The sequence below is a fragment of the Mya arenaria genome, chromosome 14, assembly GCF_026914265.1.
Source record: "Mya arenaria isolate MELC-2E11 chromosome 14, ASM2691426v1".
NCBI classification, from domain to species: Eukaryota; Metazoa; Mollusca; class Bivalvia; order Myida; family Myidae; genus Mya; species Mya arenaria.
Genome location: NC_069135.1, coordinates 26,962,025 through 26,976,246, shown reverse-complemented (window position 1 = coordinate 26,976,246; position 14,222 = coordinate 26,962,025). Strand labels below are relative to the sequence as shown.

The following is a 14,222-nucleotide window of genomic DNA, read 5'->3' as shown; positions in this document are numbered from 1 at the left end:
GAATTATTCCTATGATGGTTTAATGTGCTAAGTTTCAAGATATTTGTGTGGACACTTTAGACGTATAATTAATGATTGATTGACATATCAAAGATTGGCCATAATTAACTTTTTTCAGGAAAGATAAATTCAAACAATTTAATACACACATACTTTCTCATTTAAATTATTGCGATAATTTGCTCTAATCAAAAGCTTAAAGCTGTCTGTCTGTCTTAAAGCTGCACTCTCATTAATTGAACGTTTCGACAACTGTTTTATTTTTTGTCTTAAAACGAGCCAATTAATGCGAAAATCCATGGAAACCAGTCATATAAGACTGCTGACAAAAAATCGCAGACTTTTGTATTTAAGTTATTTTTTATATATATTTAAGCAATTTTCTTAAACCACTAGTAACGTTTTTAGCCATAAGGCATTTTCGAACGAAAATATGAAAATCTGCGATCTGATCTTTTGTCAGCAGTCTTTTATCACTGGTTTGCAGATATTTACGCAATGAATTGCTCATTCCAAGACAAAAAAGTTGTTAAAACGGTAAATCTGTGACAGTGCAGCTTTAAACCACGTATTAAACCTAGATTTTTTACCTGGAAAACAATAAAGTAAACGCTTTAATCAACCACACATCCTACTTGATGTCGTGTCTTTGGCTGTCAATATAACGGCATCATGTCCTTTTAGATATATAAGACGTCGCTTTACAAAATATCAATCGATGTACGTAAAAAGAGGTATTTTTTTTATACCAAATGTATAATTTTGTTAAACGTTGCTGTACCAAATAAAAGCGATATTTTGGAGTGTTCGCCCTATAAACTATATTTGTACAGGCAACATCTTTGACCGACCTCCACATAATTATGAAAACGTTTTATCTGTAATTTTGACCGAGATCCGAGATTTTTGAAATGCACTGAATAATATGCAACCACTGTAACAAATTTGAGCTATATTCCATATACTTATTATTGTAAAAATGATATGACATTTCTAGCTATGGAAATATGTCAATAATGAACCGTGTCTGAGCAAAATTAGAGTATTTATTATTTTATTATAATTTCAATTTTAATTTTGACGCAACACATATTTTGAAATGATAAAGTGCTTCAGCAGAATACTCATGTAAGTTTGTGTGATTGTTTGTTCTATTCTTTATTATTAAAATCCATACAATATTCGCTTCTACTTGATACTTTTTTGCCGAATAATCAGGAACATGCACATAACCAGGAGACGCAAAGGCAAAATACAAGGGCTAAGGATGACGTATTATTGTTGCAACATCTCATATTTGAGCGGTCCATGACCACTTGTCAGCGATTGTTTTAACCTCGGAAATTATATTACTACAATCTCACAGTATACAATTGAGCTGACAAAGACGTATTTGCCTCTTAGGGTCGAAACACGTTGGAAAAGGGGTTGGTGTGAAATCGCGACTTGTCTGCTGAAAATGAAACACTCCTATTATTCTTTTGGTCAACCATCTAAAATAACATACTATTCCTATACATTTAGAGGACAAATTATGAATAAAATTGTAGCAGTATTATATTTGTACAGCAATGCCTAACCGCTATCAATCATATAACTTCCCCAAGCTAACCGCGATCAATCATAAGGTCTTACAGTCAGTCATAGCAGGATGGAATGTGACTCTGCACTTTCAACAATTGAACAGGCTAAGTAGATAACATCCGTTTATTGCCCGCCACAATGGAAACCTGTTATAACTATACATCTGAATTCATAAATTCAAACGCAAATGCCACATTCCCTTTGAAAATTGACTATGTTTTCAACTTTAAATCGTTGGTCTCAGAATATCAACTGAACCTGCAAAGAACGAAAGTGTGTGAAAACTAATAGGCTTGAAGTACGATGAATAACAGTTGAAAAACAGCAACTACAGCAACTATCCACACTATATATTTCATTAGAAATAATTCATGAATTTATACATTCTTCTCATATGTACAAGGAGTAACGGTCGACTAAAATCCTTGTCCAATAAGGACCTGTCGAATCTCCAATTATCATTTATACATTAAAAGCTATAGGGACAAGCCTAGTAGTCGAATATTCAAAAGGAACACTGTACAGAGGCACAAGGCAAGGGCCAAACAAGAGTGAACTAAAGACACAAAGGTATAAACACAACATACACGAATACAAACACCCCAAACAGACCACACACTCACTAAAATAGCTTGACCGATAAATGATGGGATTATCGCCTTGGAACGGTCAGTGAAACACGGGCTCACTGGAACACAATTCTACTGGGGGCTTAAAATAGTTTATATGGCTATAACGTCACATTTGTCTCAACATTAATCAACAAAGTATTTTAAGTACGAGTAACCGACCACAAACGAAGAACGGAGGACAGAAGAACAAACCAAATACAAAATTAGCAAGAAGTCTATTGATTAATATCGGGATACCACTTTGGAACGGTTAATGAAAATACTCAGGATTTCACTCGGGGCTGATACAAGTTTGTATGGTGAGGTGATCAAAATGAAAGTCCATGACATGAAGTACATAAATGTTGCTCTAAAACTGATGAAGATATTTAGGATCAATGATCTACGTGTGGAACGCGTTTGCGTGACCTCCAACTTAAGTATTGAAAGGGCGTTAAGCCTCGCAGATCTTAATTATATAATAAATGTGAAACAAGAATTCGATAATGAAACAAATATCCAAAAAGGTTATCTTCACTAGCTTTAAAGTAAAAGTAAAGCTGCAAATATTTTTATGATTTCGCCTATTCTCCTTGCATAGAAAATTGACTGAACACGACAGATCAATATTTCTGCTCTCAGTGGACAAAATAATACTGAGTTATCAAACGTAGTGTCTTAAACAAGAGACTCACGGTGCTCGTTCGGAAAGATGTGAATACATTGGCGGCGACACAAGTAGGATGGAGGACACTCTGGAGAGATGCAAAATACAACCCGGTAAAGCATTGTAGCTCATGTGTGGTGACCATGACCAGTTGTGCTGTCATTTAATCGTAGAAGTTGACTATAAGTATGTTTAAAGGTAAATTTTATGATTAAAAGCCTAGTTTGTATTCTTAAATTAAGTCTTAAATTGTCTTTTTCCCCAACATAAAATTTTGCAGATACGGATTATTTCATGAACTTTATTTTACAGTGATGCTAGGATGGTACTGATATATACATGCTAACTTTGTGGTAGATTCTACATTACAGAATACTCAAACAACTTATCACCCTGGACAACCTCGGCAACAAGCTGGCCATATTTACTGACCCTGACTTGAGAAAACCTTACGGAGTACAAGCGATAACTGCTGGACACGTGATTGTCTGCTGCTTTGATACGAACACAGAGCTTCAGGTTGAGAGGGATGAGAAGAGGAATTTAGCAACACTGGTCAGGAAAAATAATGGAGTTTATAGACCTCACGCTTTACTCTTCAGCACCCGTACTTCCTTCTTGGTTGCCGACGGAAAGAAAAACACGCTTCTTGTCATCAAGTTACAATAGGACGAAATGAGAAACCATTGAAATGTGATGTCAAGACCTTTTCTTTTCTGTAAACATTTTTACGACATGAGATTCTTATCAATGTAAAAAGCAAACTACAGTTTTGCTACAACTACTTTTAATAAAGTATAAAAGCTTGATGTAAACTATTTAAAAGTGCAACGTGTACAGAATCCAAGAGGTGTTTTTTTAAAAATCGCATGAATTTGTTAAGTAAGTTCATTATTAAAAAACGATATAAGATAAGGCAATTATTAAGTTTGAAAGTTTGAAAAGTTTGAAAGTTTGAAAGTTTTTATTGATCAAGGCTTATTTCGAGCATCTGACAAAACAATGCAATACGCAATATTAACATTTAAACATTTTTAAAACAAAATAATAATGATAACGATAATGGATTAAGCTCAAAAATGGAGAATGAGACATATTATTATGATTATAAATTTATATCATGTGAACAAAGAGCACCGGCATAAAATACTATCTAAATAAAAAAATATTTTTTTACAGAATAAAGATAATCTTAACAATGTTAATTTATTTATACTATTCATAAGCTGATCAAATTTGTTTGGATGATTGTAATAATAAGAGTCAATATATTTTTTTCTATCTGACTTGAAAAATGAACATTGGAAGATATAGTGAAATTCATCACCTATTACATGATGATTACATAAAGTGCATGTTCTACTACTTCTTTCTATATTCAAAAATCTTCCTTTTTCAATAGGCAGTTTATGATTAACAGTTCGAAATTTACAAAATATATCAGCAAGGTTAGGAGATAATACATGAAAATAATTTTCAATGGAAAATTCCTTTTTAAAGATGCGATAATTTAGACATTTACTTGATTAATATATTGTACTTAATCAGTTTTTGATAAACTGGTCACGAAGTCGATGTTTAACAAGGTTTAAGAATGCAGCTGGAGAATTAACATGTTGACCTAACCAAAAGCTTAACAATCCAAGGCTATTTAAAGTTGTATGTACAAAATGAATCCAGCTAAAATTTGCAACATTGTCAGCATACATGTTAAGCAAAGTTCTATACAAAATATTTGAGATTTTCAAATGTGTAGACATAACAACATTACACCAATAAGAAAGAATTTGACTTTTAATACGTACAGAAATTGGTAAAACTCCCCATAAACCATACAGTTTGGAGTCGACTGCTTTAGCTTGAGGATAAGTTTACAAAACTTTAACTGGAAGTGATCAATTATTTTTTATTTCCCCATACTTCTGATCCATACATAAGAATAGGGGCTATCATTGAGTCAAAAAGACTCAGCTGCATATCAATAGGCAGTTATAATTTACGAGCCTTGTTAACAACTGAAAGCATAGCCTTTCTAGCTTGATTGATAAGATATTTTTTGTGTCATTAAAATTTCCATTATAAGAGAATTTAACTCCAAGATATGAGAAACTATCAACAAATTCAATATTATTACCATCAAAATGAAAGAATTAGTCTTTATAAGAATTTTAACTTTCGCGGATGCTAAATGGTCTCCCTTCTGCCACTCATCCAATACACACTTCCTGCGTCAGATTTTGCGTTGATAAAGTATCAGCCAATGAGGTTGTATTCTAAGCGAGTTAGATGACCTGAAGTAATATCTTAACGATTAAAAAGGGCCGATTCCCTACGCTCACTCCGCCAATTCTTAATCATTAAGAATTTACTTCATGTCATCTAACTATTAGTTAAAATAAATATAAACTATGTCATATAGATGTACAGTGATGTTAAAATTCATACAACCTGTATTAAGTTAACATTATAATAAATAAAGTAATTCTTAATTCAGAAAAGGTCATGTTGAGTAACAATGATGGGGTATAACCGTTTCACAAACTCATATTGATTCGAAGTAGTGTTTATTTTTGACGATATCATATTAACAATAATACAGTGATGTTAACTGTTGACACTGTCATATTGATTTACAACGATGGTGTCAAATTCAAACAATGCTCTATTTGTTGATAGTGATTATATACTTCAACAAAATCATAGTCAATTATAATTATACAGTGATGATTGAATTAGACAAAAACTTGTTAATTTACAATAATACAGCGACGGTGAAGACAAGTTCATTTCAATTTACATTAATTCAGCGATGGTAAGTCTTGGCAATGTCATTATCGAATTGCAATAATGCAGTGATTTTAAACTAATATTTATGCGAAAAGCTTCAGAAACAAGTTCAGTGGCAAAAAGTTTTTATTAACATTAACACGGTTTAATGGCACTGGGTAAACGCCAAAGACATAGAACATAAAATCGCCAACAAGAAACATGGACGAACAGCACAAAACTCCACAAACAGTTGTCATATTGATTAACAACAAAGATTACAACAAAAACTTACACAATGCCATATTAATTAATCGTGATTTCATGTGGAATCAGTGACTGTGTAAAGTTGAGCATTGCTGGCAAACTGTGCATAGACTGAGCATTGCACAGGTATTTTCAGAGTGGTACGTGGTACAGGATGTTGGAAATTTCCTTGTGTTGATTTGGATTTATGTGCTATGGTTGTTTAAAGATGCAATGTTCTTGTGCCCGATATTTGCATAATCTGGTTCGCAGGAACATTGTTGTCATTCATGATTCAATTCCTGGACGAGATCATTTTGTAATCAAGGGGTCGTTTGTTCGGATTAGGCCCAACCTTCTTCACCATTCGTTTCATCGTGGAGCTGAGATTGTTGACATCGACAATTTTTTTTTATTTCTGTTTACGTTTTTTGACAGCGCGTAAGATAAGATAAATTTTATTCCAATTATGGGTCATGTTATATGACATATAAATTACAGTTTACATAATGCAGAAAATAAATTGAAACAGTAAGGCAACATTGTTAGAAAATGCAAATAAGGCTTCATTTTGATTTTCCCATGTTTCCCATTTCCTTTTTATGCCTTAATCTAAAGTACAAATGTACTACTTAAATCCAGAGTTGATCTTTAAATGTGAGTATTACTTACAAATGGGAATCATGTTTATAATCAACCACAAATTAGTACTTATAAAACATTTAACAGGAGACAATAGCAAAAAGAAGGAATTCACTCATAAATTGACAATCATTATTAATTAAGTCACTACTGATAACCTCCCAAATGAGTATAGACAGATATCTATTATGCACAATGTTATTGATCAACTAAAATATGGCATAATTTTGTGAAATGTACATTGTAATTACGTCATTTCACCAAACATGATGATCTTATTTGGAATCATTCATATACATAGCTGGCTAAATGTAATATCACATATTTACTTTCATTACTGAAGAACCAAATAAACTTGTTATGTTTTGATAAGGATTTAAAGTTGTTATTTTGACTAACAATACTGTCATAAAATAGTTTTCGCTGCTTATCATAAGTTTTACAGTCAGTAATAAAATGGACCTCATCTTCAACCTCTGTAGAATTACAAATTTTACAATGTCGTTGGTTTGCTGTAATATGCTTGTATCTGCCAACTTCTTTTTTTATTGACTTACATGTACACTGATTAAATTTTTTATTCTGTTTTATATGTTATTTTGTTTATTATGTCAACTTTGTCATTTTTTTGTGAATAAAGATGTTGGAAGAGTTCTCTTTAGGGTAGAGAAGAGAATAGTCCGTTTGATGCTCCTAGCATTAACTAACATTTGAAGGCATACTTTTAAGTCAGATCGTATGATGAAACTATACTAAGAGCATACGTAAAGTGCCTGTCTTGACATTGCCTCCCTTAGTTTATTATATGCCAATTAGGCACCTAGAACCGCCCCCACCTATATGCATGTCGGGCGTATACACCATAATTGTATTTTAAAGCTGTCTTAATTAATAAGTGAGTTTAAGTAAGTTCGTTTTAAGTAATATAAACCAATTTAGTCCTTGCAAAAGTGTCTGCGTCATACTACCCATACACACATTATATGAGTATGATAAATAGTCAGGAGTCCGTACAGCGTTTTTAAATACAGCTAAGAAAAGTATTCAAATAAAATTGCATTGATCTCTTATTTTGCATGAACTATGATTAAAGATCAAACCAAAACATTAATAACAACGACTTTCTTACTGCTTTTGTTTAGTATTATCATAGTTTGAAAGTAGTGTGTCTATTAGCATTTGAATTTTGTTCCATTATAGATCCATTTCCAGTACTTTGAAAAACGCTATACAACAATCTTAGTTACCCACACTTTAAATACTTGTGCAACATACATGCAACATGAGTATGAACGTACATATAATGACATTGAAGTTCATACTATCAGTTACATTATTTTCCTGTATTATTTGTTATGTTTATGTCAACGTCTTCACAGATTTGAGTTCTACAAAATGCATATATTCTTTTTCTACATGTTACCAATTCTGTTTCAGAGCTCAAACCAGAAAATCGTCACGAATGCCAACGAGAACGAGGTTTGATGTGCGACTCAGGTAACGTACAGACTGCAAAAATTTAACACCATCTGCACTAAATGCCAATATGGTCATTTTCCTCTTGCCTTCCTTGTTCAGTTGGAGAAAAGTATTTGAATTTGAACAGCGAACAAAAACGTGACGAATGAACACTTACTGGAACTGTCATATTTTGATCGATGAACATGGCCAGCTTATTTTCGGCAATATCCAAAGTAAGAAGCTAACTTTTTGAGAATATTTTTATGTATAATAACTGCCATCATTGCTTTCATAGCGCACTTGCAAACACAGTATGTATCGGACGTGTCATCAAAAAATCTTTCTCCTATCATTGCCTAGCATATCGTTAGAGTTCAGAGCAGTATCAGAGTTGATTTACAAACGACTTGAATGGTGAGCTTAACCTCTAACTGTGTGCTTGATCTTCAGTCGTCTTGTCTGTTGCAACTTTGAATACATAACTTGGATCATTTGAACCTCATTTCTGTTGACATCATTGCAGTTGATCAACTCGGCCAATGCATTTTGTGCAATGAGGCCAACACATGATGGGTGAATAGAAAAGTCACAATAGTCGACCACCCCTGGTATTTATGAGTTAACAGTTTTACTTTTCACTTTTCGGCTGTTACATACGTCAGCATGAACGATCTCTCAAGTACGAATTTTACACAAGGGGAAAACCTTATTGTCCTTCATTGTTGATGTCGTCATTGAGAACTGGAGCTTTGTTGAAACGAATAAGTGCCAACTGGCAAACAGAGAAACAGCTGATTAATGTTTGAAAATATTTTGCACTCCTCTTGTGCGACATTTGATAATCGCATGTTGGGTAGATCCCCCTTCTAATGTTTGCATATAATCATATAATCAAGTACAACGAACGCAACTCCGCCTCCAGCGGAACGTTACACTAGTTGGTGGGATGGAGGGATGGGGGTACGGGGGTCCTCTTTCGAGGATTTTCTTTTTAAGAACTGTCACCGAGTTTTAGCGAATTTAAATGTCAATTTCAACGAAATGTTCGAAGTTGGTTTCAATTATTAATTAGCTTAAACGTTCACAGAGGAGTAAAAGCAATACTATTTTAAACTACACCATGGTATATATTCATTTTTGCCGTTGATGTTTGAAATAGTTTAATTTGTAAAGATTAAAATTAGCCAACAATATGTTTTATGTCAAGTAAATAATACTTTTTGCGGCATGTGTCGCTTCTTTATGTAACTAAAGATTTTTGTTTATTTTATGCCTATTATGCGCTCGGACCCCCTTGCAAGTGCAGTGTATTGACGGTAATTCTATTTTGGTTTAGCTGTGCCGCATAAAGCTGTCTTTATAAGTGATCTTAAATAAAATCGTAACTAAATCAAATTTAGATTAAAGCCCGAGGATATTATTTTATATTTCATGGAAAAATCGCCGTTACAAGTAACATGTTCTAACAGGGGATATCTCCCTACGCAGCTTGCAAAAACACGTTTTATGAAATAGTATAATTTGACCTCGAGTAATAAACACAATAGTATCTTTCCTTTTTTCCAAATGATGTTTCTTTGTTTTGTTTTTCCACGCGGGAACATGTGGCTAAAGGCCTCGTTAACGTATTCCTGTCGATATACCAACAATATCACGACAGTCCCCGGTGGTCTGTGCAAGCGATGGGGCCAGCAAGGATTCAACTTTAGTGAGGTCGTTTAACTGTTCTAGAAACGAACCGTTAGTTGATTTAACTACCCCCCCCCCAACACACACACACACACACACAATAAATAAGTACCTATTTAAGTAACAATGACCTAGACATTACAAAATTGAAACACAGTCGCATGCGAGGTCTCTAAATATTCTTTCTATATACCAAGTTTGGTGAAACTACCGACAGAGGTACTTTCCGATGGCGTCTCAAAAAGAAAACCAGTACTGGTTTCTACCCAGCAAACGGACTCGAGTCTTCACAATCGAGCTTAAGTTAATTAGTTTAAAAAAAGCCAGAGATAAAATACTGAACATAGTTTAAAATTTCAAATCAAATCAAATTTAAACGTAAATGGAAACATATGGTCAAGGAAACACAAATAACAAAAACTATATATGGCAAACATAGCATAAGTGCAATTATAAAATGTAGTAGCAAATAACTAACTAACATCTTATTATACCAGATGTACCATATTGCAAAAGAAAAAAAATAATCAGGAAATAATTGACGGCAATATCAACCAAGAACAGAAGCGCAATAACAATCAAACATAAACATTGTTAAAATGTTACAATAGATATTCCCTGTGATACCACAGAGTCAGGTTTTTAACTTTGATGAAAATCCACACCGTTGAAAAAAATGCACAGAAAGGGTGGTATCTGAAACGAACGGTATTGTTTTATACCAATCATTTCACTAGTGTCTACGACCTACATTTTACTGAAACACAATTCTACGTTTAATTGTTTCGTCCTAAACAATATTTGAAACTGTGAAAATGTGACCTCATTTCTGATCGTCAACTGGCAAGTCGACAAATGAATCTGAGTTTATTTTTAAACATTTTGAATGACACGTATCTACTATAATATTTATCATCTTTTTTTCATACTGACTAGCGAAAATGTAGATATACTGTAGTCTGAGTGTTTAATTGACAAGGACCATATGTCTTTCTAAATAGAATACTGGGTGAGTACCTAAATCGGAACCTTAATATGGAACACCTATGATAAAAGCGATCGCGATCGGTTTATTTAAGATTTTAATCAATTAAAACACTTACCTTAGATACAAGTTTCAAAGAACAAACTACGCCGGTAAGTATTTCAAATGCTGATATCATTAAAAGTTTTTTATGTTCAAATGTCAATACCTGGCAGGCGGGGAAAAACGTTCATGCTTGCTACAATTACAGCATACTGGTACAGTCTGTACTTATTTACTTAAATCGTCAAATTTTACACAAATGACAAAAACAAGCTGGAAATAAAATAAATTATTAATTTGCTAAAAGAACTCATGTAACAATGTTTTTAGAAGGATACATAAAAACAAAAACAACAACATTAAAACTGTTCTATATATAGGTACTCCGAGGATAAAAAATGGCAGTCCTTGACTGTGCGGTAATAAAGTATTTTTCATGCAGGTTTGCATTATCTTTAATAATACCATTTATATCAACCAAGTAGCCTTGAATTCTAGTATGCTGATGGAAATTTCTTTAGTTGTGGTGCAAGTCTAACAATTTTTATTAAAAAATAGTGCAAGAAGTGTTCCGATTTAGGTACTTTACCAGTATAGTATAGGATATATATTCTCGTCTGTAATCAAAAGTCTTTCAGCAATATTTAAGTTACACTCTCACAGATTGAACGTTTTCACAACCTTTTTATTTTTTGTCTTGGAACGAGCAGTTTATTGCGTTTATATCTGAAAACCAGTGATAAAAGACTGATGACAAAAGATCAGATCGCAGATTTTCATATTTCCTCTCCAAAATTGATGTTTTATGCATTTTTCTTAAATCGTAAGTAACGATTTATTTCTTAAACCGGTTAACGGTTTAAGCCATACGACATTGCATTTGGAATAGAAATATGAAAATCTGCGATCTGATCTTTTGTTAAAATTCTTGTTGTTCCATATTTAGGAAGTTTTAGAACAAACAAGATATTTATAGAATTTGAGATGAATCTTCTGAAGATTGTTGTAGAATTCACTGAAGTACTTTGCAGTTTGTGTATTAGAGCAAACCTTTCTCATATGGGGACTTTCGTAAATTAATTGATATTTTCTGAAAAGTTTACCAAGTCTGTATAAAGGTTTCACTAGTGCTAGAACATTTCTCCACCCTGCGACTTAATAAAATAATGATGAGAGAATAACATTTAAACTTTTTGGGGGGACAATTTGAAAGTGATAATGGATTTAATTAGTCCTCATATAGTGTGTTCAATATGTGGAATAACTTCTGTTGACATTGAAACATACCAGGACCAGTTAAGATATATTGATAACTCGCCGACATTATACTTTATTCCAGGTGTACATACTTTCATATAACTCATTTGAAATTATTGTTGTAAAACTCCTAATAATAACTGTTGTTGTTGTTGATATTGTTCTTGTTGTATGAAGTTTGTTGTCGTTTATATAGCTCGGTTGCTTTTGGTGATCATAACAATCACCACAAATATATTTCAGCTTTTAATCTCATAGACTAAGTATCGTCACAACATATAAAGGGTCTTTAATATTGTTTATTTTATTTCGCTTTCAGTTCAGTATTTAGCAAGGATAAAAAGGCATCAATTGCAATATTTGTAGTTGCAATACGATGTTGAGCAAATTTAAGGGAAGAAGAGTTTCAGGATTTGGGCTTAAAAGGCACTTGAATTTCATCGGAAAAGTGTTTCTACAAAATGAATATGATTTTGTGACAAATATTGAACTGCCAAATCAGCAATGTTATGTGGTTTAATGGCGATTGCTTCCATTATTGTTTTTGTATTGTTTCACTATTTTCTGCACATTCACCATTTGGCACCCAAGCGTATCATGACCGGTATAGGTTATATGATACGCTTGGGTGCCGAGGATGACAAACCTCTGAAGAACTACATACGTATGACGTGTTTTCAATTGCCTTATGGACTTATGTATAGGCGTTACTTTGAAAAAATGTTTTCTTCCACTTGCTATCTTTATTGACATGAAAAAAACAACAACCAAAAACAAATATTATATCTTTCGTCACAAAACATGTCAGAATAAGTCGTGTGATGGTTGTAAATAAATCTCATTTAAGTAGCACTACGATAAGATATTGCAATATTAAATAGATGATTTGAAATGCCACTCGGCTTCTGAAAATGCGTATGAACACTGAGGACGACCATCCCCCAAAACAACATTTAACCGAAATGTTTAATACAGTGTCAGTTCAAATCAGAGTGGTAACATTTTAAAAGATTCCATTTCGCCTCTACAATACTTTTCATATTTTAGTAAGTTTTAGTAAGTTTTTATTTTTTACCTTATTCAGTAAAATAAGCTACATTTACACAACTGTATAAACAACCTTGAACTTTAACTTGACAGTGCATTTTATTTAATAAAAAAAGTTTAAGTTACGACCCATTCCCAAGATGTAACATAACAAGCAAACTGTGAAGTGCTAAGAATGGTATTAAAGTGAAATCGCTTTTACTGGCGTCAGATGACAATGTTCTGCAGTATCTGTAGTACTAAAAATGAATATTGGTCTCCTCTTCCAAAGCAATCACGTTACGTGATTCCAACATCCATAGATGAAACAGTCAGTTTGAATCGAATATAAATTGGATTTCGTGATGTTTAATGCGTTATGGCGAAGATTATTTCTTTTCTGTGTAGCATGGCAGAAACATAGGGATCATGTTGTCGGTCGTCCCCTTCAGTTGTACGAGGCCCACACTTTCATGTCCCCACTCTAACGTTAGCTCTTGTGATCCAGTCTTTACCAAACGTCGTCACAATGTTTATTTGTATTATATCTCCACTATGTTCGAACAAAAAACAGATTACACTATCCGAATTTAGCCTGCTCATAAGCATGTCTTGTCCAATATTTACCAAATTGCATAATTGAACGTTTGACTTTCGAGTTTTGGCCTTTAAGTTGGCAATGTTTACTCTGTCCATTCCACGTTACTACTGTCGCTTTCGTTAGTACTGATGAACTGTGTGTTTTAAGTGCGAACAAAAGGTGTTTATTAATGTTCCTGACATATATCAATAATGCAAGCAACATACAAATAAGGGTACCGCGATATCTATTAATGCTTTTTCTATGTTGTTTTGAATACGTATTTTTAAACGAAGCGTTTTTAGGAATATCGAATTGGATATCATTGGTGTATAATAAGTTATCGAAATTAGATGTTTGTACTGATATATTTAAAAGACCTGCTTATGTTTTTGCACCCAAAATGAGTTTTCCCAATATTCATCTAAAACACATATTATTATAATGTTATAATTATTTTACTCCTTGATACTGAAATTGCAGAAAATATTCAATTAAATTATCAAAACAAGCTTTTTGTGGCACAATGGTACAAAAATATTTTTTTAGAAAACCGATACCATATCCATTCACCTAAAAGGAAAAGTACATAAGCTGATGAATAAGTTAAAATTTATTTAGTATATTGGTAGTATCACCTGGTAATGTCAACCAACCAATCACGCT

General features: G+C 33.0%; 1 protein-coding gene across 1 annotated transcript in view; it reads left to right on the top strand.

Moving 5' to 3' along the window:
• The window catches only part of LOC128216665 (uncharacterized), a 4,757-nt gene extending 3,573 nt beyond the window's left edge, over positions 1-1,184 (top strand). Inside the window, exon 2 of the mRNA XM_052923285.1 lies at positions 1-1,184. This exon is cut by the window's left edge and continues 2,306 nt beyond it. The gene's annotated coding sequence lies outside the window, so the exon portion shown is untranslated.
• Positions 1,185-14,222: the final 13,038 nt, after the last annotated feature.